This window comes from Sceloporus undulatus, chromosome 3 (assembly GCF_019175285.1).
Source record: "Sceloporus undulatus isolate JIND9_A2432 ecotype Alabama chromosome 3, SceUnd_v1.1, whole genome shotgun sequence".
NCBI classification, from domain to species: Eukaryota; Metazoa; Chordata; class Lepidosauria; order Squamata; family Phrynosomatidae; genus Sceloporus; species Sceloporus undulatus.
The window spans coordinates 219,290,157-219,296,791 of NC_056524.1; the positions used below are offsets into that span (position 1 = coordinate 219,290,157).

At 43.8% G+C, this 6,635-nt stretch overlaps 1 long non-coding RNA gene across 2 annotated transcripts in view; it reads right to left on the reverse strand.

Annotated features, from left to right (window-relative positions):
- The window catches only part of LOC121925636, a 12,100-nt gene extending 5,708 nt beyond the window's left edge, over positions 1-6,392 (reverse strand). For both annotated transcript variants that reach the window (XR_006102917.1, XR_006102918.1), the window contains exon 1: positions 6,253-6,392. This is a non-coding gene — a long non-coding RNA (uncharacterized LOC121925636). The remainder of the gene's footprint in view (positions 1-6,252) is intronic.
- Positions 6,393-6,635: the final 243 nt, after the last annotated feature.

Sequence of the window (6,635 nt, forward strand, 5' to 3'; positions counted from 1 at the left end):
ATTGGAGCCTGTGTCAGGGAAAGCTTGTGTGAACAAGAAAGTCTTCAACTCCTTCTTGAACTGGGCCAGGGAGGTGGCCGAGCGGAGCTCAATGGGCAGAGAGTTCCAGAGGGTCGGGGCCGAGATGGTAAAAGTCCTCCTTGATGTGGAGGCTAGTCTGGCTCCTGGAACCCTCAATAGCTGCTGCCCAGATGTTCTGAGGGTGTGGGGCGGATTGTATGGGGAGAGGCGGTCCTCAAGGTATCCTGGGCCCAAGCCATTTAGGGCTTTATAGGTAATAACCAACACCTTGTATTGTGCCCGGAAGCGAATAGGCAGCCAGTGCAGATCTTTGCGCACTGGTGTTATATGACTGGCTCTGGATATGCCAGTAACCAGTCTGGCTGCCATATTCTGCACTAGTTGTAGCTTCCGGGTGTGGTACAAGGGTTGCCCCATGTAGAGCGCGTTGCAGAAGTCCAAACGAGAGGTTACCAGAGCATGTACTACCGTTTCAAGGTCCCTCTGGCCCAGGTAGGGACGCAGCTGGCGAATCAGCCGAAGCTGATAACAGGTGCTCCTGACTGTCGCATCCACCTGAGGTGTAAGGTGGAGCGATGAATCAAGGGGCACCCCCAGACTGCGCATGGAGTCCTTCACAGGAAGCGTGATCCCGTTCAGGACAGGTGGAACCACCGCCATCCCCGGGCCAGGGGAACCTATCACGAGCACCTCCGTTTTCTCTGGATTCAGACTGAGTCGGTTTTCCCTCATCCAGCCCATTACCGACTCCAGACAGGCCACGAGAGGAGAGATGCCATCCCCAGTCACTGCATCAGTCGGAGACATAGAGAAGACTATTTGGGTGTCATCAGCGTACTGATAACCCCGCGCCCCATGTCTCTGGATGATCTCTCCCAGCGGTTTCATGTAAATGTTGAAAAGCATGGGAGACAGAATGGCTCCTTGAGGAACCCCAGATGTAAGGGCCCTCTTATCGGAGCACACGTCTCCCAGCTGCACCATCTGGAACCTCCCAGAGAGGTAGGATCGGAACCACTGGAGCGCAGTGCCACCGATTCCCACCTCTACCAGGCGCTCCAGAAGGATACCATGGTCTATGGTATCGAAAGCCGCTGAGATGTCCAAGAGCACCAACAGGGACACGCTTCCCCTGTTGATGCCCAGATGGAGATCATCGACCAAGGCGACCATGGCCGTCTCAACCCCATAGCCCGCCCGAAAGCCGGTTTGAAATGGGTCCAGATAATCCGCTTCGTCCAAGATCGATTGAAGCTGGATTGCAACCGCCCTCTCGATCACCTTCCCCAAAAATGGCAATAGCGAAACTGGCCGATAATTATTATGCATCAGGGGGTCGAGGGAGGGCTTTTTAAGCAGCGGTTTTACAGTGGCCAATTTTAAGCTTGCTGGAAATTGCCCATCCCTCAAAGATGTATTTATGATCCGGTGTAACAATGAAGTTACCACCGGTCCCCCCTGAGCCGCTAGCCATGAGGGACAGGGATCGAGAGAGCAGGTTGTCTTCCGAACACTTCCAAGGATCTTGTCCACATCATCGGTACTAACCGACTCAAACTGATCCAGTTTAATGGAGTCCACGGAGGCTCTGGACGCCTCTACTCTGGATTCTGCCCTAATGCCGGCGTTAAGACCTTCGCTTATCCGAGAGGTTTTATCCGTGAAGATATTCTCTTCAGATATTTTTATTTATATATAAAAATCACACCAATCTTTCAGAATTTCAAAAGTTGCTTTTTAGTCTGTAATTCCCATAACCTACCTGTAATGGCATAGTCCAAAAACTACTTTCCCCAAACTTTCCTATGTTCCAATTGAAATGTCATACCATGCTTTATAGTAACAATCAAAGATCTGTTAAAAGATCAGTTCTCTCCCAGGCCATATATGAATATTCCTTAGAAGCATCAGTACTGTAGAGAAAAGTAGCAGCCACAATTCTTTAAAAGTGCAAATAAGTTTTACTGAATTTTAAATTAGTGTGGTGTTATTCCAGTTAAAACTCTTTGCTGATGATATACATTTTTGTGTGATTCAGGATTTTGGAAGTGTTCGTAATGTGGAGTGCATGTGTGTGTAACACATACTTTCTAGGATGTAACGCATGTGGAAGGAACAATCTGAGACCTGTGCATGTGTATCTTTATGAGTTTCCATGTTCTGTTGTGATAAAGAGGGACGTAATAAGGAGGACAACATGCCCCCTTGATCCCTGCCCGTCATGGCTGACTGCCCAGGGAGGTGATGCTGTGAAGGCACTATTACTATCCATAATCAATGTGTCCTTCAGGGAGGGTAAATTCCCAGACCAACTAAAACAAGCGGTGGTCAAACCGCTTCTGAAAAAACCCTCCCTAGATCCCCTGGTAAGAAATAATGACAGACCAGTCTCTTTATTACCATTCCTGGGCAAGGTGATTGAGAGGGCGGTTGCCCTTCAATTTCAAGTTTTCTTGGAAGAAGCCAATTATCTAGACCCATTTCAAACTGGTTTCAGGGCGGGATATGGAGTTGAGACGGCCACGGTCGCTTTAGTAGATGATCTCCATCTGGGTACCGACAGGGGAAGTGTGACCCTGCTGATGCTCTTGGACATCTCAGCAGCCTTCGATACCATTGACCATGGTATCCTTCTGGAACGCCTGAGAGATTTAGGTATTGGGGGCACTGCGCTCCAGTCCTACCTCTCGGGCAGATTCCAGATGGTGGTGCTGGAGGACAGCTGCTCTTGTAAGAGAGAGCTGACATCTGGCGTCCCTCAGGGCACCATCCTGTCCCCCATGCTTTTCAACGTTTACATGGGAGAGATCATCTGGAACCACGGGGCGTGGTGTTATCAGTACGCTGATGACACCCAAATATATTTTTCTATGTCTCCAACTGTTGCAGTGACTAAAAATGGCATCTCTCCTCTGGATGCCTGCCTTGAGTCACTAATGGGCTGGATGAGGGAAAACAAACTCAAGTTTAATCCAGAGAAAACGGAGGTACTTGTGATAGGTTCCTCAAGCCCAGGGATGGAGATTTGTCAACCAGTCCTGGACGGGGTCACACTCCCCCTAAAGGATGAAGTGCGCAGTTTGGGAGTACTTCTGGATCTGTCTCTTCAGCTGACATCTCAAGTAGATGTGACGGCCAGAAGTGCTTGGTACCAACTTCGGTTGATACGCCAACTGCGTCCTTACCTGGACAAAAAGGACCTGGAAGCAGTAGTACTTGCACTGATAATCTCTCGTCTCGATTTCTGTAATGCGCGCTACATGGGGCTACCCTTGTATCAAGTTCAGAAGCTTCAACTGGTCCAAAATGCAGCTGCCAGGTTGGTCACTGGTTCATCCAGGTTTGACCACATAACACCTATTTTAAAATATCTTCACTGGCTCCCAATCAGGTTCTGGGCGCAATACAAGGTGTTGGTTATTACCTTTAAAGCCCTAGATGGCTTGGGCCTAGGTTACTTGTCGGAACACCTCTCCCTACACAATCCACCCCGCACTCTTAGAATAACAAGGAAGAACATATTAGAACATGTTCCAACTAAGCTTATATCAATTTCTCAAAGAAGTTTTACAGCGGCTGCTCCAAAACTATGGAATGACCTCCCGGAAGAGATCTGTCTTATTACCTCCTTAGACTCTTTCAAGAGGGCACTTAAGATGGATCTTTTCCGGCGAGCTTATCCACCCAACCTGTTGTAATATCATCATTATATCACTGGATAAATTGTTGCATTACCACTCGATGGATTTAGTTTTATATTAACTGTACTATTTTATCAATGTATTTTAAATATACTTTAAATGTATTTTATTCTGAAGTATCTGTTTTAACTGGTTGTAATCTCACTTCGATCCACTCGGGAGAGGCAAGAAAACATAAATAAACCATTATTATTATTATTATTATTATTATTATTATTAATAATAGTGATAGAGAAGAAATGTTTGCATTTATGCCTACGTTCCCTGTCATTGATTTACTAATTTGTCCTGGGGACTAATAAATATTTTCTTCTATAACTTTAATTCCTTGGTCATATCCATCATGTTTCCTGCTTGCTCCATAGTCTGTCATTTGTTTTATTTTCTTATCTACATAGCCTGTGTTTCATGTTCCACAAACATCTTGATTTTTTCCCCTTGGGCTTAGGCTCAAATTAATACATTTCTTACAGAACATCTTCTGTAGGGTCAGTCACACTTACATTTTTTTTGTATGGAGAGATTTGCATCTAAGAATTGATTCAAAATCAATTCACCATTTCTACTATGGTTTAAGGCAGCGAATCTCTCCATGGTATTTAAATCCCGTTTGAAGTTCTCATTTGCCACCATTCCAAAACAAAATGGAAGCACCTTCATTTCCTGAATGGTGGCTGCATGATCCAAATCGATCCAATAATGCATTCACACTATTGGAGATGCAGACCACTGCGGTTCTTTAAAAAAGAACGGCTAAGGGATCCGATGCCAAATGCATCAGTTGGTTTAGATCGGCTTTTTGGTCTCCCCTCCAAACTTCACTGAGTACAACTGGTGCAAGTTTGAATGACAGGGAAATAACCCGGTTTCCAAACCAGGTTATTTCATAGTGTGAATGAGCCTTCAGTGCCTAATGCCTTAAGAGTTCTCTTCCTCTGAGTTGTCTGTTTTGCATCTACTTCTTGATATACATATCTTTATGTTTGTGTCACTGTTGTGGACAACATTATGCTAAGCTGAACTGCGGTAATGACATCATCTCTTGATAGTATCAGCTGGTGAGAAGGGACTTATATGGACATGCAGTACTTGTACTATTTGCCTTATAATGAAGAGATATTTTCTGCCCTTCTCACTTTCTCTCCTCAGCCAGACTAGTTTCATAATATTGTCTGTCTTTGTGAACCTGCCTTTCTACCTCTGGTTTGGCATTTAATCCTCAGGATACAATGAGAGACTCCAGGATGATATGCAGTTCCCAGCATAGAAAGATAGGGTGGGTTTTTTGTTTTGTTTTCTGAACAAAACCTTTTCCAGCAGCTATCTTTGCAACTCTTTAATCATCTTGATCAAATAAAAGTGTTGCCCAAGAGGAGCTGAAAAGTGAGTATTTTATAAGGTAGGAATGCTCAGTTTCATTTGGACTGCATTTCAAAGTGAAGCAAGCTGATCCACACCTCCTGAACTAATATGTGGTTTAGAATGCATTTGAGCTTTCAGCTTTTGCTCTTCTTAGAATTTGTAGTGCACTTTTAATCTCAAAAGCAAACTAAACTGCAAATGAAATGTATATTTTAGAATGAAATACATTTTGTAGCACATATTTTAGAAAAACTACATTTAGAAAAATGTGTCTACTATGTGTGTATGTCAGCTCACCTGTCAGTTTAAAGCATCCCCTGAATTTCATAGGGTTTTCTTAGGTAAAAAATACTCAAGATATGTTTTTGCCAGATACTACCCTGAAATAGAGCTTACAACACCTGATATTTGTTTGTAGTCTTCCATCCAAATATTAACCAGGGCTGACTCTGCTTAGCTCCCAAGATCAGATAGGATCTGGTGTCTTTAGGGTATTTAAGCATTTCTAATAAAACACATATTCAGATATTTTTTAAAGACAATTAAATGCAAAATAGGTCAGAAAGGACTTAAGAACATGTGGGAAACTGATATGGGCTAGAAACAGACCAATCCACCCTTCATTGACAATATTATATTATCAATGATGTTTTTTTTACTGTCAACAAAGCAACATCTTTCCTTATCAAGAATCATCTCAGGTGTGTAACACTGTTTTTTTCACAATCATTAGTGTGTGTGTGTGGCATGTCAATGTCTTGCCCTGATGTTTTCAAAAGTTCAGTAGATACTGGTGAGGGTCACAGCCAAGCACTCCCATTCATCTTAGAAAGCAGGAGAGCTTGTACCACTGCAGTGAGTAAACATACTGAGCATCCCAATATAAGGCTGCACTACTAAATTGGTGGTGGCGGCGGTGGTTGTATGCCTTCAAGTCGTTCCCAAAGTATGGCAACCCAAAGGCATAATGTCCACCATGGAATCATAAGATGATAGAGTTGGAAGACACCCCAAGGAATCTAGGAGTTTTAATAGCCCACAAGTTGAACATGAGTGTGATGTGGAAGCTAAAAAAGCCAATGTGATTCTAGGCTGTATCAACAGCAGTATAGTGCCTAGATTGAGGGAAGTAATAGTACAATTCTATTGTGCTTTGGTCAGACCTCACCTGGAATCCTGTGTCCAGTTATGGGCATCACAATTCAAGAAGAATATTGACAGGCTGGCATGTTTCCTGAGGAGATGACCAAAATGGTAAAAGCTCTTGAAACCATGCCCTTTCAAGTGTGGCTTAGGGAGCTGGGTATGATTAGCCTGGGAAAGAGAAAGTAAAGAGGTGATATGATAGCCATGTTTAAAAATTTAAAAGGATCTCATTTGGAAGAAGGAGCAAGCTTGTTCTCTGCTGCTCCAGAGACTAGGCCACTGAGCGGTGACTTTAAACTACAGGAAAAGAGATTTCAACATTAGGAAAAACCTCTTGACAGTAACATCTACTTGGTAGTGAAACACACTCCCTTATAGAGGAGTAGAGTGTTGTTCTTTGGATGT